Here is a 22,583-nt window from a genome sequence, read left to right on the forward strand (position 1 = left end):
AGATTTTTTTCTAGATTTTTTTTCTAGATTTTTTTCTAGATTTTTTTTCTAGATTTTTTTTCTAGATTTTTTTTCTTGATTTTTTTCTAGATTTTTTTTCTAGATTTTTTTTCTAGATTTTTTTCTAGATTGATTTTTTTTCTAGATTTTTTTCTAGATTTTTTTTCTAGATTTTTTTTCTAGATTTTTTTTCTAGATTTTTTTCTAGATTTGTTTTCAAGATTTTTTTTCTAGATTTTTTTCTAGATTTTTTTTCTAGATTTTTTTCTAGATTTTTTTCTAGATTGATTTTTTTCTAGATTTTTTTTCTAGATTTTTTTTCTAGATTTTTTTTCTAGATTTTTTTCTAGATTTTGTTTCTAGATTTTTTTCTAGATTTTTTTTCTAGATTTTTTTTCTAGATTTTTTTCTAGATTTTTTTGTAGATTTTTTTGTAGATTTTTTTCTAGATTTTTTTTGTAGATTTTTTTTCTAGATTTTTTTTCTAGATTTTTTTTCTAGATTTTTTTCTAGATTTTTTTTCTAGATTTTTTTTCTAGATTTTTTTTCTAGATTTTTTTCTAGATTTTTTTTCTAGATTTTTTTTCTAGATTTTTTTCTAGATTTTTTTTCTAGATTTTTTTTCTAGATTTTTTTTCTAGATTTTTTTTCTAGATTTTTTTGTAGATTTTTTTTCTAGATTTTTTTTCTAGATTTTTTTTCTAGATTTTTTTCTAGATTTTTTTTCTAGATTTTTTTTCTAGATTTTTTTTCTAGATTTTTTTCTAGATTTTTTTTCTAGATTTTTTTTCTAGATTTTTTTCTAGATTTTTTTTCTAGATTTTTTTCTAGATTTTTTTTCTAGATTTTTTTCTAGAATTTTTTTGCAGATTTTTTTTCTAGATTTTTTTTGTAGATTTTTTTTGTAGATTTTTTTTCTAGATTTTTTTTCTAGATTTTTTTCTAGATTTTTTTTCTAGATTTTTTTCTAGATTTTTTTCTAGATTTTTTTTCTAGATTTTTTTTCTAGATTTTTTTTCTAGATTTTTTTCTAGATTTTTTTTCTAGATTTTTTTTCTAGATTTTTTTTCTAGATTTTTTTCTAGATTTTTTTTCTAGATTTTTTTTCTAGATTTTTTTCTAGATTTTTTTTCTAGATTTTTTTTCTAGATTTTTTTTCTAGATTTTTTTTCTAGATTTTTTTGTAGATTTTTTTTCTAGATTTTTTTTCTAGATTTTTTTTCTAGATTTTTTTCTAGATTTTTTTTCTAGATTTTTTTTCTAGATTTTTTTTCTAGATTTTTTTCTAGATTTTTTTTCTAGATTTTTTTTCTAGATTTTTTTCTAGATTTTTTTTCTAGATTTTTTTCTAGATTTTTTTTCTAGATTTTTTTCTAGATTTTTTTTGCAGATTTTTTTTCTAGATTTTTTTTGTAGATTTTTTTTGTAGATTTTTTTTCTAGATTTTTTTTCTAGATTTTTTTCTAGATTTTTTTTCTAGATTTTTTTCTAGATTTTTTTCTAGATTTTTTTTCTAGATTTTTTTTCTAGATTTTTTTGCTAGATTTTTTTTCTAGATTTTTTTCTAGATTTTTTTTCTAGATTTTTTTTCTAGATTTTTTTCTAGATTTTTTTTCTAGATTTTTTTTCTAGATTTTTTTTCTAGATTTTTTTCTAGATTTTTTTTCTAGATTTTTTTCTAGATTTTTTTTCTAGACTTTTTTCTAGATTGATTTTTTTTCTAGATTTTTTTCTAGATTTTTTTTCTAGATTTTTTTTCTAGATTTTTTTTCTAGATTTTTTTCTAGATTTTTTTTCTAGATTTTTTTCTAGATTTTTTTTCTAGATTTTTTTTCTAGATTTTTTTTCTTGATTTTTTTCTAGATTTTTTTTCTAGATTTTTTTTCTAGATTTTTTTCTAGATTGATTTTTTTTCTAGATTTTTTTCTAGATTTTTTTTCTAGATTTTTTTTCTAGATTTTTTTTCTAGATTTTTTTCTAGATTTGTTTTCAAGATTTTTTTTCTAGATTTTTTTCTAGATTTTTTTTCTAGATTTTTTTCTAGATTTTTTTCTAGATTGATTTTTTTCTAGATTTTTTTTCTAGATTTTTTTTCTAGATTTTTTTTCTAGATTTTTTTCTAGATTTTTTTTCTAGATTTTTTTCTAGATTTTTTTTCTAGATTTTTTTTCTAGATTTTTTTCTAGATTTTTTTGTAGATTTTTTTTGTAGATTTTTTTCTAGATTTTTTTTGTAGATTTTTTTTCTAGATTTTTTTTCTAGATTTTTTTTCTAGATTTTTTTCTAGATTTTTTTTCTAGATTTTTTTTCTAGATTTTTTTTCTAGATTTTTTTCTAGATTTTTTTTCTAGATTTTTTTCTAGATTTTTTTCTAGATTTTTTTTCTAGATTTTTTTTCTAGATTTTTTTTCTAGATTTTTTTTCTAGATTTTTTTGTAGATTTTTTTTCTAGATTTTTTTTCTAGATTTTTTTTCTAGATTTTTTTCTAGATTTTTTTTCTAGATTTTTTTTCTAGATTTTTTTTCTAGATTTTTTTCTAGATTTTTTTTCTAGATTTTCTTTCTAGATTTTTTTTCTAGATTTTTTTCTAGATTTTTTTAGCAGATTTTTTTTCTAGATTTTTTTTCTAGATTTTTTTTCTAGATTTTTTTTCTAGATTTTTTTCTAGATTTTTTTTCTAGATTTTTTTTCTAGATTTTTTTTCTAGATTTTTTTCTAGATTTTTTTTCTAGATTTTTTTTCTAGATTTTTTTCTAGATTTTTTTTCTAGATTTTTTTTCTAGATTTTTTTTCTAGATTTTTTTTCTAGATTTTTTTTCTAGATTTTTTTCTAGATTTTTTTAGCAGATTTTTTTTCTAGATTTTTTTTCTAGATTTTTTTCTAGATTTATTTTCTAGATTTTTTTCTAGATTTTTTTTCTAGATTTTTTTTCTAGATTTTTTTCTAGATTTTTTTTCTAGATTTTTTTTCTAGATTTTTTTCTAGATTTATTTTCTAGATTTTTTTCTAGATTTTTTTTCTAGATTTTTTTTCTAGATTTTTTTCTAGATTTTTTTTCTAGATTTTTTTTCTAGATTTTTTTCTAGATTTTTTTTCTAGATTTTTTTCTAGATTTTTTTCTAGATTTTTTTTCTAGATTTTTTTTCTAGATTTTTTTGCTAGATTTTTTTTCTAGATTTTTTTCTAGATTTTTTTTCTAGATTTTTTTTCTAGATTTTTTTCTAGATTTTTTTTCTAGATTTTTTTTCTAGATTTTTTTTCTAGATTTTTTTCTAGATTTTTTTTCTAGATTTTTTTCTAGATTTTTTTTCTAGATTTTTTTCTAGATTGATTTTTTTTCTAGATTTTTTTCTAGATTTTTTTTCTAGATTTTTTTTCTAGATTTTTTTTCTAGATTTTTTTCTAGATTTTTTTTCTAGATTTTTTTCTAGATTTTTTTTCTAGATTTTTTTTCTAGATTTTTTTTCTTGATTTTTTTCTTGATTTTTTTTCTAGATTTTTTTTCTAGATTTTTTTCTAGATTGATTTTTTTTCTAGATTTTTTTCTAGATTTTTTTTCTAGATTTTTTTTCTAGATTTTTTTTCTAGATTTTTTTCTAGATTTGTTTTCAAGATTTTTTTTCTAGATTTTTTTCTAGATTTTTTTTCTAGATTTTTTTCTAGATTTTTTTCTAGATTGATTTTTTTCTAGATTTTTTTTCTAGATTTTTTTTCTAGATTTTTTTTCTAGATTTTTTTCTAGATTTTTTTTCTAGATTTTTTTCTAGATTTTTTTTCTAGATTTTTTTTCTAGATTTTTTTCTAGATTTTTTTGTAGATTTTTTTTGTAGATTTTTTTCTAGATTTTTTTTGTAGATTTTTTTTCTAGATTTTTTTTCTAGATTTTTTTTCTAGATTTTTTTCTAGATTTTTTTTCTAGATTTTTTTTCTAGATTTTTTTTCTAGATTTTTTTCTAGATTTTTTTTCTAGATTTTTTTCTAGATTTTTTTCTAGATTTTTTTTCTAGATTTTTTTTCTAGATTTTTTTTCTAGATTTTTTTCTAGATTTTTTTCTAGATTTTTTTTCTAGATTTTCTTTCTAGATTTTTTTTCTAGATTTTTTTCTAGATTTTTTTAGCAGATTTTTTTTCTAGATTTTTTTTCTAGATTTTTTTTCTAGATTTTTTTTCTAGATTTTTTTCTAGATTTTTTTTCTAGATTTTTTTTCTAGATTTTTTTTCTAGATTTTTTTCTAGATTTTTTTTCTAGATTTTTTTTCTAGATTTTTTTCTAGATTTTTTTTCTAGATTTTTTTTCTAGATTTTTTTTCTAGATTTTTTTTCTAGATTTTTTTTCTAGATTTTTTTCTAGATTTTTTTAGCAGATTTTTTTTCTAGATTTTTTTTCTAGATTTTTTTCTAGATTTATTTTCTAGATTTTTTTCTAGATTTTTTTTCTAGATTTTTTTTCTAGATTTTTTTCTAGATTTTTTTTCTAGATTTTTTTTCTAGATTTTTTTCTAGATTTATTTTCTAGATTTTTTTCTAGATTTTTTTTCTAGATTTTTTTTCTAGATTTTTTTCTAGATTTTTTTTCTAGATTTTTTTTCTAGATTTTTTTTCTAGATTTTTTTTCTAGATTTTTTTTCTAGATTTTTTTGTAGATTTTTTTTCTAGATTTTTTTTCTAGATTTTTTTTCTAGATTTTTTTCTAGATTTTTTTTCTAGATTTTTTTTCTAGATTTTTTTTCTAGATTTTTTTTCTAGATTTTTTTTCTAGATTTTTTTGTAGATTTTTTTTCTAGATTTTTTTTCTAGATTTTTTTTCTAGATTTTTTTCTAGATTTTTTTTTTTCTAGATTTTTTTCTAGATTTTTTTCTAGATTTTTTTTCTAGATTTTTTTTCTAGATTTTTTTTCTAGATTTTTTTTCTAGATTTTTTTTCTAGATTTTTTTGTAGATTTTTTTTCTAGATTTTTTTTCTAGATTTTTTTTCTAGATTTTTTTCTAGATTTTTTTTTTTCTAGATTTTTTTCTAGATTTTTTTCTAGATTTTTTTTCTAGATTTTTTTTCTAGATTTTTTTTCTAGATTTTTTTCTAGATTTTTTTCTAGATTTTTTTTCTAGATTTTTTTTCTAGATTTTTTTTCTAGATTTTTTTCTAGATTTTTTTTCTAGATTTTTTTTCTAGATTTTTTTTCTAGATTTTTTTTCTAGATTTTTTTTCTAGATTTTTTTGTAGATTTTTTTTCTAGATTTTTTTTCTAGATTTTTTTTCTAGATTTTTTTCTAGATTTTTTTTTTTCTAGATTTTTTTCTAGATTTTTTTCTAGATTTTTTTTCTAGATTTTTTTTCTAGATTTTTTTGCTAGATTTTTTTTCTAGATTCTTTTCTAGATTTTTTTTCTAGATTTTTTTTCTAGATTTTTTTTCTAGATTTTTTTCTAGATTTTTTTTCTAGATTTTTTTCTAGATTTTTTTTCTAGATTTTTTTTCTAGATTTTTTTTCTAGATTTTTTTTCTAGATTTTTTTTCTAGATTTTTTTGTAGATTTTTTTTCTAGATTTTTTTTCTAGATTTTTTTTCTAGATTTTTTTCTAGATTTTTTTTCTAGATTTTTTTTCTAGATTTTTTTTCTAGATTTTTTTTCTAGATTTTTTTTCTAGATTTTTTTGTAGATTTTTTTTCTAGATTTTTTTTCTAGATTTTTTTTCTAGATTTTTTTCTAGATTTTTTTTTTTCTAGATTTTTTTCTAGATTTTTTTCTAGATTTTTTTTCTAGATTTTTTTTCTAGATTTTTTTTCTAGATTTTTTTTCTAGATTTTTTTTCTAGATTTTTTTGTAGATTTTTTTTCTAGATTTTTTTTCTAGATTTTTTTTCTAGATTTTTTTCTAGATTTTTTTTTTTCTAGATTTTTTTCTAGATTTTTTTCTAGATTTTTTTTCTAGATTTTTTTTCTAGATTTTTTTTCTAGATTTTTTTCTAGATTTTTTTCTAGATTTTTTTTCTAGATTTTTTTTCTAGATTTTTTTTCTAGATTTTTTTCTAGATTTTTTTTCTAGATTTTTTTTCTAGATTTTTTTTCTAGATTTTTTTTCTAGATTTTTTTTCTAGATTTTTTTGTAGATTTTTTTTCTAGATTTTTTTTCTAGATTTTTTTTCTAGATTTTTTTCTAGATTTTTTTTTTTCTAGATTTTTTTCTAGATTTTTTTCTAGATTTTTTTTCTAGATTTTTTTTCTAGATTTTTTTGCTAGATTTTTTTTCTAGATTCTTTTCTAGATTTTTTTTCTAGATTTTTTTTCTAGATTTTTTTTCTAGATTTTTTTCTAGATTTTTTTTCTAGATTTTTTTTCTAGATTTTTTTCTAGATTTTTTTTCTAGATTTTTTTTCTAGATTTTTTTTCTAGATTTTTTTCTAGATTTTTTTTGCAGATTTTTTTTCTAGATTTTTTTTGTAGATTTTTTTTGTAGATTTTTTTTCTAGATTTTTTTTCTAGATTTTTTTCTAGATTTTTTTTCTAGATTTTTTTCTAGATTTTTTTCTAGATTTTTTTTCTAGATTTTTTTTCTAGATTTTTTTGCTAGATTTTTTTTCTAGATTTTTTTCTAGATTTTTTTTCTAGATTTTTTTTCTAGATTTTTTTCTAGATTTTTTTTCTAGATTTTTTTTCTAGATTTTTTTTCTAGATTTTTTTCTAGATTTTTTTTCTAGATTTTTTTCTAGATTTTTTTTCTAGATTTTTTTCTAGATTGATTTTTTTTCTAGATTTTTTTCTAGATTTTTTTTCTAGATTTCTTTTCTAGATTTTTTTTCTAGATTTTTTTCTAGATTTTTTTTCTAGATTTTTTTCTAGATTTTTTTTCTAGATTTTTTTTCTAGATTTTTTTTCTTGATTTTTTTCTAGATTTTTTTTCTAGATTTTTTTTCTAGATTTTTTTCTAGATTGATTTTTTTTCTAGATTTTTTTCTAGATTTTTTTTCTAGATTTTTTTTCTAGATTTTTTTTCTAGATTTTTTTCTAGATTTGTTTTCAAGATTTTTTTTCTAGATTTTTTTCTAGATTTTTTTTCTAGATTTTTTTCTAGATTTTTTTCTAGATTGATTTTTTTCTAGATTTTTTTTCTAGATTTTTTTTCTAGATTTTTTTTCTAGATTTTTTTCTAGATTTTTTTTCTAGATTTTTTTCTAGATTTTTTTTCTAGATTTTTTTTCTAGATTTTTTTCTAGATTTTTTTGTAGATTTTTTTGTAGATTTTTTTGTAGATTTTTTTTGTAGATTTTTTTTCTAGATTTTTTTTCTAGATTTTTTTTCTAGATTTTTTTCTAGATTTTTTTTCTAGATTTTTTTTCTAGATTTTTTTTCTAGATTTTTTTCTAGATTTTTTTTCTAGATTTTTTTTCTAGATTTTTTTCTAGATTTTTTTTCTAGATTTTTTTTCTAGATTTTTTTTCTAGATTTTTTTTCTAGATTTTTTTTCTAGATTTTTTTCTAGATTTTTTTCTAGATTTTTTTTCTAGATTTTTTTTCTAGATTTTTTTTCTAGATTTTTTTCTAGATTTTTTTTCTAGATTTTTTTTCTAGATTTTTTTTCTAGATTTTTTTTCTAGATTTTTTTTCTAGATTTTTTTGTAGATTTTTTTTCTAGATTTTTTTTCTAGATTTTTTTTCTAGATTTTTTTCTAGATTTTTTTTTTTCTAGATTTTTTTCTAGATTTTTTTCTAGATTTTTTTTCTAGATTTTTTTTCTAGATTTTTTTGCTAGATTTTTTTTCTAGATTCTTTTCTAGATTTTTTTTCTAGATTTTTTTTCTAGATTTTTTTTCTAGATTTTTTTCTAGATTTTTTTTCTAGATTTTTTTTCTAGATTTTTTTCTAGATTTTTTTTCTAGATTTTTTTTCTAGATTTTTTTTCTAGATTTTTTTCTAGATTTTTTTTGCAGATTTTTTTTCTAGATTTTTTTTGTAGATTTTTTTTGTAGATTTTTTTTCTAGATTTTTTTTCTAGATTTTTTTCTAGATTTTTTTTCTAGATTTTTTTCTAGATTTTTTTTGCAGATTTTTTTTCTAGATTTTTTTCTAGATTTTTTTCTAGATTTTTTTTCTAGATTTTTTTTCTAGATTTTTTTTGTAGATTTTTTTCTAGATTTTTTTTCTAGATTTTTTTCTAGATTGATTTTTTTTCTAGATTTTTTTCTAGATTTTTTTTCTAGATTTCTTTTCTAGATTTTTTTTCTAGATTTTTTTCTAGATTTTTTTTCTAGATTTTTTTCTAGATTTTTTTTCTAGATTTTTTTTCTAGATTTTTTTTCTTGATTTTTTTCTAGATTTTTTTTCTAGATTTTTTTTCTAGATTTTTTTCTAGATTGATTTTTTTTCTAGATTTTTTTCTAGATTTTTTTTCTAGATTTTTTTTCTAGATTTTTTTTCTAGATTTTTTTCTAGATTTGTTTTCAAGATTTTTTTTCTAGATTTTTTTCTAGATTTTTTTTCTAGATTTTTTTCTAGATTTTTTTCTAGATTGATTTTTTTCTAGATTTTTTTTCTAGATTTTTTTTCTAGATTTTTTTTCTAGATTTTTTTCTAGATTTTTTTTCTAGATTTTTTTCTAGATTTTTTTTCTAGATTTTTTTTCTAGATTTTTTTCTAGATTTTTTTGTAGATTTTTTTGTAGATTTTTTTCTAGATTTTTTTTGTAGATTTTTTTTCTAGATTTTTTTTCTAGATTTTTTTTCTAGATTTTTTTCTAGATTTTTTTTCTAGATTTTTTTTCTAGATTTTTTTTCTAGATTTTTTTCTAGATTTTTTTTCTAGATTTTTTTTCTAGATTTTTTTCTAGATTTTTTTTCTAGATTTTTTTTCTAGATTTTTTTTCTAGATTTTTTTTCTAGATTTTTTTGTAGATTTTTTTTCTAGATTTTTTTTCTAGATTTTTTTTCTAGATTTTTTTCTAGATTTTTTTTCTAGATTTTTTTTCTAGATTTTTTTTCTAGATTTTTTTCTAGATTTTTTTTCTAGATTTTTTTCTAGATTTTTTTAGCAGATTTTTTTTCTAGATTTTTTTTCTAGATTTTTTTCTAGATTTATTTTCTAGATTTTTTTCTAGATTTTTTTTCTAGATTTTTTTTCTAGATTTTTTTCTAGATTTTTTTTCTAGATTTTTTTTCTAGATTTTTTTTCTAGATTTTTTTTCTAGATTTTTTTGTAGATTTTTTTTCTAGATTTTTTTTCTAGATTTTTTTTCTAGATTTTTTTCTAGATTTTTTTTCTAGATTTTTTTTCTAGATTTTTTTTCTAGATTTTTTTCTAGATTTTTTTTCTAGATTTTTTTTCTAGATTTTTTTCTAGATTTTTTTTCTAGATTTTTTTCTAGATTTTTTTTCTAGATTTTTTTCTAGATTTTTTTTGCAGATTTTTTTTCTAGATTTTTTTTGTAGATTTTTTTTGTAGATTTTTTTTCTAGATTTTTTTTCTAGATTTTTTTCTAGATTTTTTTTCTAGATTTTTTTCTAGATTTTTTTCTAGATTTTTTTTCTAGATTTTTTTTCTAGATTTTTTTGCTAGATTTTTTTTCTAGATTTTTTTCTAGATTTTTTTTCTAGATTTTTTTTCTAGATTTTTTTCTAGATTTTTTTTCTAGATTTTTTTTCTAGATTTTTTTTCTAGATTTTTTTCTAGATTTTTTTTCTAGATTTTTTTCTAGATTTTTTTTCTAGATTTTTTTCTAGATTGATTTTTTTTCTAGATTTTTTTCTAGATTTTTTTTCTAGATTTTTTTTCTAGATTTTTTTTCTAGATTTTTTTCTAGATTTTTTTTCTAGATTTTTTTCTAGATTTTTTTTCTAGATTTTTTTTCTAGATTTTTTTTCTTGATTTTTTTCTAGATTTTTTTTCTAGATTTTTTTTCTAGATTTTTTTCTAGATTGATTTTTTTTCTAGATTTTTTTCTAGATTTTTTTTCTAGATTTTTTTTCTAGATTTTTTTTCTAGATTTTTTTCTAGATTTGTTTTCAAGATTTTTTTTCTAGATTTTTTTCTAGATTTTTTTTCTAGATTTTTTTCTAGATTTTTTTCTAGATTGATTTTTTTCTAGATTTTTTTTCTAGATTTTTTTTCTAGATTTTTTTTCTAGATTTTTTTCTAGATTTTTTTTCTAGATTTTTTTCTAGATTTTTTTTCTAGATTTTTTTTCTAGATTTTTTTCTAGATTTTTTTGTAGATTTTTTTTGTAGATTTTTTTCTAGATTTTTTTTGTAGATTTTTTTTCTAGATTTTTTTTCTAGATTTTTTTTCTAGATTTTTTTCTAGATTTTTTTTCTAGATTTTTTTTCTAGATTTTTTTTCTAGATTTTTTTCTAGATTTTTTTTCTAGATTTTTTTCTAGATTTTTTTCTAGATTTTTTTTCTAGATTTTTTTTCTAGATTTTTTTTCTAGATTTTTTTTCTAGATTTTTTTGTAGATTTTTTTTCTAGATTTTTTTTCTAGATTTTTTTTCTAGATTTTTTTCTAGATTTTTTTTCTAGATTTTTTTTCTAGATTTTTTTTCTAGATTTTTTTCTAGATTTTTTTTCTAGATTTTCTTTCTAGATTTTTTTTCTAGATTTTTTTCTAGATTTTTTTAGCAGATTTTTTTTCTAGATTTTTTTTCTAGATTTTTTTTCTAGATTTTTTTTCTAGATTTTTTTCTAGATTTTTTTTCTAGATTTTTTTTCTAGATTTTTTTTCTAGATTTTTTTCTAGATTTTTTTTCTAGATTTTTTTTCTAGATTTTTTTCTAGATTTTTTTTCTAGATTTTTTTTCTAGATTTTTTTTCTAGATTTTTTTTCTAGATTTTTTTTCTAGATTTTTTTCTAGATTTTTTTAGCAGATTTTTTTTCTAGATTTTTTTTCTAGATTTTTTTCTAGATTTATTTTCTAGATTTTTTTCTAGATTTTTTTTCTAGATTTTTTTTCTAGATTTTTTTCTAGATTTTTTTTCTAGATTTTTTTTCTAGATTTTTTTCTAGATTTATTTTCTAGATTTTTTTCTAGATTTTTTTTCTAGATTTTTTTTCTAGATTTTTTTCTAGATTTTTTTTCTAGATTTTTTTTCTAGATTTTTTTCTAGATTTTTTTTCTAGATTTTTTTCTAGATTTTTTTCTAGATTTTTTTTCTAGATTTTTTTTCTAGATTTTTTTGCTAGATTTTTTTTCTAGATTTTTTTCTAGATTTTTTTTCTAGATTTTTTTTCTAGATTTTTTTCTAGATTTTTTTTCTAGATTTTTTTTCTAGATTTTTTTTCTAGATTTTTTTCTAGATTTTTTTTCTAGATTTTTTTCTAGATTTTTTTTCTAGATTTTTTTCTAGATTGATTTTTTTTCTAGATTTTTTTCTAGATTTTTTTTCTAGATTTTTTTTCTAGATTTTTTTTCTAGATTTTTTTCTAGATTTTTTTTCTAGATTTTTTTCTAGATTTTTTTTCTAGATTTTTTTTCTAGATTTTTTTTCTTGATTTTTTTCTAGATTTTTTTTCTAGATTTTTTTTCTAGATTTTTTTCTAGATTGATTTTTTTTCTAGATTTTTTTCTAGATTTTTTTTCTAGATTTTTTTTCTAGATTTTTTTTCTAGATTTTTTTCTAGATTTGTTTTCAAGATTTTTTTTCTAGATTTTTTTCTAGATTTTTTTTCTAGATTTTTTTCTAGATTTTTTTCTAGATTGATTTTTTTCTAGATTTTTTTTCTAGATTTTTTTTCTAGATTTTTTTTCTAGATTTTTTTCTAGATTTTTTTTCTAGATTTTTTTCTAGATTTTTTTTCTAGATTTTTTTTCTAGATTTTTTTCTAGATTTTTTTGTAGATTTTTTTTGTAGATTTTTTTCTAGATTTTTTTTGTAGATTTTTTTTCTAGATTTTTTTTCTAGATTTTTTTTCTAGATTTTTTTCTAGATTTTTTTTCTAGATTTTTTTTCTAGATTTTTTTTCTAGATTTTTTTCTAGATTTTTTTTCTAGATTTTTTTCTAGATTTTTTTCTAGATTTTTTTTCTAGATTTTTTTTCTAGATTTTTTTTCTAGATTTTTTTTCTAGATTTTTTTGTAGATTTTTTTTCTAGATTTTTTTTCTAGATTTTTTTTCTAGATTTTTTTCTAGATTTTTTTTCTAGATTTTTTTTCTAGATTTTTTTTCTAGATTTTTTTCTAGATTTTTTTTCTAGATTTTCTTTCTAGATTTTTTTTCTAGATTTTTTTCTAGATTTTTTTAGCAGATTTTTTTTCTAGATTTTTTTTCTAGATTTTTTTTCTAGATTTTTTTTCTAGATTTTTTTCTAGATTTTTTTTCTAGATTTTTTTTCTAGATTTTTTTTCTAGATTTTTTTCTAGATTTTTTTTCTAGATTTTTTTTCTAGATTTTTTTCTAGATTTTTTTTCTAGATTTTTTTTCTAGATTTTTTTTCTAGATTTTTTTTCTAGATTTTTTTTCTAGATTTTTTTCTAGATTTTTTTAGCAGATTTTTTTTCTAGATTTTTTTTCTAGATTTTTTTCTAGATTTATTTTCTAGATTTTTTTCTAGATTTTTTTTCTAGATTTTTTTTCTAGATTTTTTTCTAGATTTTTTTTCTAGATTTTTTTTCTAGATTTTTTTCTAGATTTATTTTCTAGATTTTTTTCTAGATTTTTTTTCTAGATTTTTTTTCTAGATTTTTTTCTAGATTTTTTTTCTAGATTTTTTTTCTAGATTTTTTTTCTAGATTTTTTTTCTAGATTTTTTTTCTAGATTTTTTTGTAGATTTTTTTTCTAGATTTTTTTTCTAGATTTTTTTTCTAGATTTTTTTCTAGATTTTTTTTCTAGATTTTTTTTCTAGATTTTTTTTCTAGATTTTTTTTCTAGATTTTTTTTCTAGATTTTTTTGTAGATTTTTTTTCTAGATTTTTTTTCTAGATTTTTTTTCTAGATTTTTTTCTAGATTTTTTTTTTTCTAGATTTTTTTCTAGATTTTTTTCTAGATTTTTTTTCTAGATTTTTTTTCTAGATTTTTTTTCTAGATTTTTTTTCTAGATTTTTTTTCTAGATTTTTTTGTAGATTTTTTTTCTAGATTTTTTTTCTAGATTTTTTTTCTAGATTTTTTTCTAGATTTTTTTTTTTCTAGATTTTTTTCTAGATTTTTTTCTAGATTTTTTTTCTAGATTTTTTTTCTAGATTTTTTTTCTAGATTTTTTTCTAGATTTTTTTCTAGATTTTTTTTCTAGATTTTTTTTCTAGATTTTTTTTCTAGATTTTTTTCTAGATTTTTTTTCTAGATTTTTTTTCTAGATTTTTTTTCTAGATTTTTTTTCTAGATTTTTTTTCTAGATTTTTTTGTAGATTTTTTTTCTAGATTTTTTTTCTAGATTTTTTTTCTAGATTTTTTTCTAGATTTTTTTTTTTCTAGATTTTTTTCTAGATTTTTTTCTAGATTTTTTTTCTAGATTTTTTTTCTAGATTTTTTTGCTAGATTTTTTTTCTAGATTCTTTTCTAGATTTTTTTTCTAGATTTTTTTTCTAGATTTTTTTTCTAGATTTTTTTCTAGATTTTTTTTCTAGATTTTTTTCTAGATTTTTTTTCTAGATTTTTTTTCTAGATTTTTTTTCTAGATTTTTTTTCTAGATTTTTTTTCTAGATTTTTTTGTAGATTTTTTTTCTAGATTTTTTTTCTAGATTTTTTTTCTAGATTTTTTTCTAGATTTTTTTTCTAGATTTTTTTTCTAGATTTTTTTTCTAGATTTTTTTTCTAGATTTTTTTTCTAGATTTTTTTGTAGATTTTTTTTCTAGATTTTTTTTCTAGATTTTTTTTCTAGATTTTTTTCTAGATTTTTTTTTTTCTAGATTTTTTTCTAGATTTTTTTCTAGATTTTTTTTCTAGATTTTTTTTCTAGATTTTTTTTCTAGATTTTTTTTCTAGATTTTTTTTCTAGATTTTTTTGTAGATTTTTTTTCTAGATTTTTTTTCTAGATTTTTTTTCTAGATTTTTTTCTAGATTTTTTTTTTTCTAGATTTTTTTCTAGATTTTTTTCTAGATTTTTTTTCTAGATTTTTTTTCTAGATTTTTTTTCTAGATTTTTTTCTAGATTTTTTTCTAGATTTTTTTTCTAGATTTTTTTTCTAGATTTTTTTTCTAGATTTTTTTCTAGATTTTTTTTCTAGATTTTTTTTCTAGATTTTTTTTCTAGATTTTTTTTCTAGATTTTTTTTCTAGATTTTTTTGTAGATTTTTTTTCTAGATTTTTTTTCTAGATTTTTTTTCTAGATTTTTTTCTAGATTTTTTTTTTTCTAGATTTTTTTCTAGATTTTTTTCTAGATTTTTTTTCTAGATTTTTTTTCTAGATTTTTTTGCTAGATTTTTTTTCTAGATTCTTTTCTAGATTTTTTTTCTAGATTTTTTTTCTAGATTTTTTTTCTAGATTTTTTTCTAGATTTTTTTTCTAGATTTTTTTTCTAGATTTTTTTCTAGATTTTTTTTCTAGATTTTTTTTCTAGATTTTTTTTCTAGATTTTTTTCTAGATTTTTTTTGCAGATTTTTTTTCTAGATTTTTTTTGTAGATTTTTTTTGTAGATTTTTTTTCTAGATTTTTTTTCTAGATTTTTTTCTAGATTTTTTTTCTAGATTTTTTTCTAGATTTTTTTCTAGATTTTTTTTCTAGATTTTTTTTCTAGATTTTTTTGCTAGATTTTTTTTCTAGATTTTTTTCTAGATTTTTTTTCTAGATTTTTTTTCTAGATTTTTTTCTAGATTTTTTTTCTAGATTTTTTTTCTAGATTTTTTTTCTAGATTTTTTTCTAGATTTTTTTTCTAGATTTTTTTCTAGATTTTTTTTCTAGATTTTTTTCTAGATTGATTTTTTTTCTAGATTTTTTTCTAGATTTTTTTTCTAGATTTCTTTTCTAGATTTTTTTTCTAGATTTTTTTCTAGATTTTTTTTCTAGATTTTTTTCTAGATTTTTTTTCTAGATTTTTTTTCTAGATTTTTTTTCTTGATTTTTTTCTAGATTTTTTTTCTAGATTTTTTTTCTAGATTTTTTTCTAGATTGATTTTTTTTCTAGATTTTTTTCTAGATTTTTTTTCTAGATTTTTTTTCTAGATTTTTTTTCTAGATTTTTTTCTAGATTTGTTTTCAAGATTTTTTTTCTAGATTTTTTTCTAGATTTTTTTTCTAGATTTTTTTCTAGATTTTTTTCTAGATTGATTTTTTTCTAGATTTTTTTTCTAGATTTTTTTTCTAGATTTTTTTTCTAGATTTTTTTCTAGATTTTTTTTCTAGATTTTTTTCTAGATTTTTTTTCTAGATTTTTTTTCTAGATTTTTTTCTAGATTTTTTTGTAGATTTTTTTGTAGATTTTTTTGTAGATTTTTTTTGTAGATTTTTTTTCTAGATTTTTTTTCTAGATTTTTTTTCTAGATTTTTTTCTAGATTTTTTTTCTAGATTTTTTTTCTAGATTTTTTTTCTAGATTTTTTTCTAGATTTTTTTTCTAGATTTTTTTTCTAGATTTTTTTCTAGATTTTTTTTCTAGATTTTTTTTCTAGATTTTTTTTCTAGATTTTTTTTCTAGATTTTTTTTCTAGATTTTTTTCTAGATTTTTTTCTAGATTTTTTTTCTAGATTTTTTTTCTAGATTTTTTTTCTAGATTTTTTTCTAGATTTTTTTTCTAGATTTTTTTTCTAGATTTTTTTTCTAGATTTTTTTTCTAGATTTTTTTTCTAGATTTTTTTGTAGATTTTTTTTCTAGATTTTTTTTCTAGATTTTTTTTCTAGATTTTTTTCTAGATTTTTTTTTTTCTAGATTTTTTTCTAGATTTTTTTCTAGATTTTTTTTCTAGATTTTTTTTCTAGATTTTTTTGCTAGATTTTTTTTCTAGATTCTTTTCTAGATTTTTTTTCTAGATTTTTTTTCTAGATTTTTTTTCTAGATTTTTTTCTAGATTTTTTTTCTAGATTTTTTTTCTAGATTTTTTTCTAGATTTTTTTTCTAGATTTTTTTTCTAGATTTTTTTTCTAGATTTTTTTCTAGATTTTTTTTGCAGATTTTTTTTCTAGATTTTTTTTGTAGATTTTTTTTGTAGATTTTTTTTCTAGATTTTTTTTCTAGATTTTTTTCTAGATTTTTTTTCTAGATTTTTTTCTAGATTTTTTTCTAGATTTTTTTTCTAGATTTTTTTTCTAGATTTTTTTGCTAGATTTTTTTTCTAGATTTTTTTCTAGATTTTTTTTCTAGATTTTTTTTCTAGATTTTTTTCTAGATTTTTTTTCTAGATTTTTTTTCTAGATTTTTTTTCTAGATTTTTTTCTAGATTTTTTTTCTAGATTTTTTTCTAGATTTTTTTTCTAGATTTTTTTCTAGATTGATTTTTTTTCTAGATTTTTTTCTAGATTTTTTTTCTAGATTTCTTTTCTAGATTTTTTTTCTAGATTTTTTTCTAGATTTTTTTTCTAGATTTTTTTCTAGATTTTTTTTCTAGATTTTTTTTCTAGATTTTTTTTCTTGATTTTTTTCTAGATTTTTTTTCTAGATTTTTTTTCTAGATTTTTTTCTAGATTGATTTTTTTTCTAGATTTTTTTCTAGATTTTTTTTCTAGATTTTTTTTCTAGATTTTTTTTCTAGATTTTTTTCTAGATTTGTTTTCAAGATTTTTTTTCTAGATTTTTTTCTAGATTTTTTTTCTAGATTTTTTTCTAGATTTTTTTCTAGATTGATTTTTTTCTAGATTTTTTTTCTAGATTTTTTTTCTAGATTTTTTTTCTAGATTTTTTTCTAGATTTTTTTTCTAGATTTTTTTCTAGATTTTTTTTCTAGATTTTTTTTCTAGATTTTTTTCTAGATTTTTTTGTAGATTTTTTTGTAGATTTTTTTCTAGATTTTTTTTGTAGATTTTTTTTCTAGATTTTTTTTCTAGATTTTTTTTCTAGATTTTTTTCTAGATTTTTTTTCTAGATTTTTTTTCTAGATTTTTTTTCTAGATTTTTTTCTAGATTTTTTTTCTAGATTTTTTTTCTAGATTTTTTTCTAGATTTTTTTTCTAGATTTTTTTTCTAGATTTTTTTTCTAGATTTTTTTTCTAGATTTTTTTGTAGATTTTTTTTCTAGATTTTTTTTCTAGATTTTTTTTCTAGATTTTTTTCTAGATTTTTTTTCTAGATTTTTTTTCTAGATTTTTTTTCTAGATTTTTTTCTAGATTTTTTTTCTAGATTTTTTTCTAGATTTTTTTAGCAGATTTTTTTTCTAGATTTTTTTTCTAGATTTTTTTCTAGATTTATTTTCTAGATTTTTTTCTAGATTTTTTTTCTAGATTTTTTTTCTAGATTTTTTTCTAGATTTTTTTTCTAGATTTTTTTTCTAGATTTTTTTCTAGATTTATTTTCTAGATTTTTTTCTAGATTTTTTTTCTAGATTTTTTTTCTAGATTTTTTTCTAGATTTTTTTTCTAGATTTTTTTTCTAGATTTTTTTTCTAGATTTTTTTTCTAGATTTTTTTTCTAGATTTTTTTGTAGATTTTTTTTCTAGATTTTTTTTCTAGATTTTTTTTCTAGATTTTTTTCTAGATTTTTTTTCTAGATTTTTTTTCTAGATTTTTTTTCTAGATTTTTTTTCTAGATTTTTTTTCTAGATTTTTTTGTAGATTTTTTTTCTAGATTTTTTTTCTAGATTTTTTTTCTAGATTTTTTTCTAGATTTTTTTTCTAGATTTTTTTCTAGATTTTTTTTCTAGATTTTTTTTCTAGATTTTTTTTCTTGATTTTTTTCTAGATTTTTTTTCTAGATTTTTTTTCTAGATTTTTTTCTAGATTGATTTTTTTTCTAGATTTTTTTCTAGATTTTTTTTCTAGATTTTTTTTCTAGATTTTTTTTCTAGATTTTTTTCTAGATTTGTTTTCAAGATTTTTTTTCTAGATTTTTTTCTAGATTTTTTTTCTAGATTTTTTTCTAGATTTTTTTCTAGATTGATTTTTTTCTAGATTTTTTTTCTAGATTTTTTTTCTAGATTTTTTTTCTAGATTTTTTTCTAGATTTTTTTTCTAGATTTTTTTCTAGATTTTTTTTCTAGATTTTTTTTCTAGATTTTTTTCTAGATTTTTTTGTAGATTTTTTTGTAGATTTTTTTCTAGATTTTTTTTGTAGATTTTTTTTCTAGATTTTTTTTCTAGATTTTTTTTCTAGATTTTTTTCTAGATTTTTTTTCTAGATTTTTTTTCTAGATTTTTTTTCTAGATTTTTTTCTAGATTTTTTTTCTAGATTTTTTTTCTAGATTTTTTTCTAGATTTTTTTTCTAGATTTTTTTTCTAGATTTTTTTTCTAGATTTTTTTTCTAGATTTTTTTGTAGATTTTTTTTCTAGATTTTTTTTCTAGATTTTTTTTCTAGATTTTTTTCTAGATTTTTTTTCTAGATTTTTTTTCTAGATTTTTTTTCTAGATTTTTTTCTAGATTTTTTTTCTAGATTTTTTTCTAGATTTTTTTAGCAGATTTTTTTTCTAGATTTTTTTTCTAGATTTTTTTCTAGATTTATTTTCTAGATTTTTTTCTAGATTTTTTTTCTAGATTTTTTTTCTAGATTTTTTTCTAGATTTTTTTTCTAGATTTTTTTTCTAGATTTTTTTCTAGATTTATTTTCTAGATTTTTTTCTAGATTTTTTTTCTAGATTTTTTTTCTAGATTTTTTTCTAGATTTTTTTTCTAGATTTTTTTTCTAGATTTTTTTTCTAGATTTTTTTTCTAGATTTTTTTTCTAGATTTTTTTGTAGATTTTTTTTCTAGATTTTTTTTCTAGATTTTTTTTCTAGATTTTTTTCTAGATTTTTTTTCTAGATTTTTTTTCTAGATTTTTTTTCTAGATTTTTTTTCTAGATTTTTTTTCTAGATTTTTTTCTAGATTTTTTTTCTAGATTTTTTTTCTAGATTTTTTTTCTAGATTTTTTTTCTAGATTTTTTTTCTAGATTTTTTTGTAGATTTTTTTTCTAGATTTTTTTTCTAGATTTTTTTTCTAGATTTTTTTCTAGATTTTTTTTTTTCTAGATTTTTTTCTAGATTTTTTTCTAGATTTTTTTTCTAGATTTTTTTTCTAGATTTTTTTGCTAGATTTTTTTTCTAGATTCTTTTCTAGATTTTTTTTCTAGATTTTTTTTCTAGATTTTTTTTCTAGATTTTTTTCTAGATTTTTTTTCTAGATTTTTTTTCTAGATTTTTTTCTAGATTTTTTTTCTAGATTTTTTTTCTAGATTTTTTTTCTAGATTTTTTTCTAGATTTTTTTTGCAGATTTTTTTTCTAGATTTTTTTTGTAGATTTTTTTTGTAGATTTTTTTCTAGATTTTTTTTCTAGATTTTTTTTCTAGATTTTTTTTCTAGATTTTTTTCTAGATTTTTTTTGCAGATTTTTTTTCTAGATTTTTTTTGTAGATTTTTTTTGTAGATTTTTTTTCTAGATTTTTTTTCTAGATTTTTTTCTAGATTTTTTTTCTAGATTTTTTTCTAGATTTTTTTCTAGATTTTTTTTCTAGATTTTTTTTCTAGATTTTTTTGCTAGATTTTTTTTCTAGATTTTTTTCTAGATTTTTTTTCTAGATTTTTTTCTAGATTTTTTTTCTAGATTTTTTTCTAGATTTTTTTTCTAGATTTTTTTCTAGATTGATTTTTTTTCTAGATTTTTTTCTAGATTTTTTTTCTAGATTTTCTTTCTAGATTTTTTTTCTAGATTTTTTTCTAGATTTTTTTTCTAGATTTTTTTCTAGATTTTTTTTCTAGATTTTTTTTCTAGATTTTTTTTCTTGATTTTTTTCTAGATTTTTTTTCTAGATTTTTTTTCTAGATTTTTTTCTAGATTGATTTTTTTTCTAGATTTTTTTCTAGATTTTTTTTCTAGATTTTTTTTCTAGATTTTTTTTTTAGATTTTTTTCTAGATTTGTTTTCAAGATTTTTTTTCTAGATTTTTTTCTAGATTTTTTTTCTAGATTTTTTTCTAGATTTTTTTCTAGATTGATTTTTTTCTAGATTTTTTTTCTAGATTTTTTTTCTAGATTTTTTTTCTAGATTTTTTTCTAGATTTTTTTTCTAGATTTTTTTCTAGATTTTTTTTCTAGATTTTTTTTCTAGATTTTTTTCTAGATTTTTTTGTAGATTTTTTTGTAGATTTTTTTCTAGATTTTTTTTGTAGATTTTTTTTCTAGATTTTTTTTCTAGATTTTTTTTCTAGATTTTTTTCTAGATTTTTTTTCTAGATTTTTTTTCTAGATTTTTTTTCTAGATTTTTTTCTAGATTTTTTTTCTAGATTTTTTTTCTAGATTTTTTTCTAGATTTTTTTTCTAGATTTTTTTTCTAGATTTTTTTTCTAGATTTTTTTTCTAGATTTTTTTGTAGATTTTTTTTCTAGATTTTTTTTCTAGATTTTTTTTCTAGATTTTTTTCTAGATTTTTTTTCTAGATTTTTTTTCTAGATTTTTTTTCTAGATTTTTTTCTAGATTTTTTTTCTAGATTTTTTTTCTAGATTTTTTTTCTAGATTTTTTTTCTAGATTTTTTTCTAGATTTTTTTTCTAGATTTTTTTTGTAGATTTTTTTTCTAGATTTTTTTTCTAGATTTTTTTTCTAGATTTTTTTCTAGATTTTTTTTCTAGATTTTTTTTCTAGATTTTTTTGTAGATTTTTTTTCTAGATTTTTTTTCTAGATTTTTTTCTAGATTTTTTTTCTAGATTTTTTTTCTAGATTTTTTTTCTAGATTTTTTTCTAGATTTTTTTTCTAGATTTTTTTTCTAGATTTTCTTTCTAGATTTTTTTTCTAGATTTTTTTCTAGATTTTTTTAGCAGATTTTTTTTCTAGATTTTTTTTCTAGATTTTTTTTCTAGATTTTTTTTCTAGATTTTTTTCTAGATTTTTTTTCTAGATTTTTTTTCTAGATTTTTTTTCTAGATTTTTTTCTAGATTTTTTTTCTAGATTTTTTTTCTAGATTTTTTTCTAGATTTTTTTTGTAGATTTTTTTTCTAGATTTTTTTTCTAGATTTTTTTTCTAGATTTTTTTTCTAGATTTTTTTCTAGATTTTTTTAGCAGATTTTTTTTCTAGATTTTTTTTCTAGATTTTTTTCTAGATTTATTTTCTAGATTTTTTTCTAGATTTTTTTTCTAGATTTTTTTTCTAGATTTTTTTTCTAGATTTTTTTTCTAGATTTTTTTTCTAGATTTTTTTGTAGATTTTTTTTCTAGATTTTTTTTCTAGATTTTTTTTCTAGATTTTTTTCTAGATTTTTTTTCTAGATTTTTTTTCTAGATTTTTTTTCTAGATTTTTTTTCTAGATTTTTTTTCTAGATTTTTTTGTAGATTTTTTTTCTAGATTTTTTTTCTAGATTTTTTTTCTAGATTTTTTTCTAGATTTTTTTTTTTCTAGATTTTTTTCTAGATTTTTTTCTAGATTTTTTTTCTAGATTTTTTTTCTAGATTTTTTTGCTAGATTTTTTTTCTAGATTTTTTTCTAGATTTTTTTTCTAGATTTTTTTTCTAGATTTTTTTTCTAGATTTTTTTCTAGATTTTTTTTCTAGATTTTTTTCTAGATTTTTTTTTTTCTAGATTTTTTTCTAGATTTTTTTCTAGATTTTTTTTCTAGATTTTTTTTCTAGATTTTTTTGCTAGATTTTTTTTCTAGATTTTTTTCTAGATTTTTTTTCTAGATTTTTTTTCTAGATTTTTTTTCTAGATTTTTTTCTAGATTTTTTTTCTAGATTTTTTTTCTAGATTTTTTTCTAGATTTTTTTTCTAGATTTTTTTTCTAGATTTTTTTTCTAGATTTTTTTCTAGATTTTTTTTGCAGATTTTTTTTCTAGATTTTTTTTCTAGATTTTTTTCTAGATTTTTTTTCTAGATTTTTTTTCTAGATTTTTTTTCTAGATTTTTTTTCTAGATTTTTTTTCTAGATTTTTTTGTAGATTTTTTTTCTAGATTTTTTTTCTAGATTTTTTTTCTAGATTTTTTTCTAGATTTTTTTTCTAGATTTTTTTTCTAGATTTTTTTTCTAGATTTTTTTTCTAGATTTTTTTTCTAGATTTTTTTGTAGATTTTTTTTCTAGATTTTTTTTCTAGATTTTTTTTCTAGATTTTTTTCTAGATTTTTTTTTTTCTAGATTTTTTTCTAGATTTTTTTCTAGATTTTTTTTCTAGATTTTTTTTCTAGATTTTTTTGCTAGATTTTTTTTCTAGATTTTTTTCTAGATTTTTTTTCTAGATTTTTTTTCTAGATTTTTTTTCTAGATTTTTTTCTAGATTTTTTTTCTAGATTTTTTTTCTAGATTTTTTTCTAGATTTTTTTTCTAGATTTTTTTTCTAGATTTTTTTTCTAGATTTTTTTCTAGATTTTTTTTGCAGATTTTTTTTCTAGATTTTTTTTGTAGATTTTTTTTGTAGATTTTTTTTGTAGATTTTTTCTCTAGATTTTTTTCTAGATTTTTTTTCTAGATTTTTTTCTAGATTTTTTTCTAGATTTTTTTTCTAGATTTTTTTTCTAGATTTTTTTGCTAGATTTTTTTTCTAGATTTTTTTCTAGATTTTTTTTCTAGATTTTTTTTCTAGATTTTTTTCTAGATTT

Source organism: Oncorhynchus mykiss, chromosome 22 (genome assembly GCF_057628025.1).
Source record: "Oncorhynchus mykiss isolate SJ-2025 chromosome 22, ASM5762802v1, whole genome shotgun sequence".
In the NCBI taxonomy this organism is placed as follows: Eukaryota; Metazoa; Chordata; class Actinopteri; order Salmoniformes; family Salmonidae; genus Oncorhynchus; species Oncorhynchus mykiss.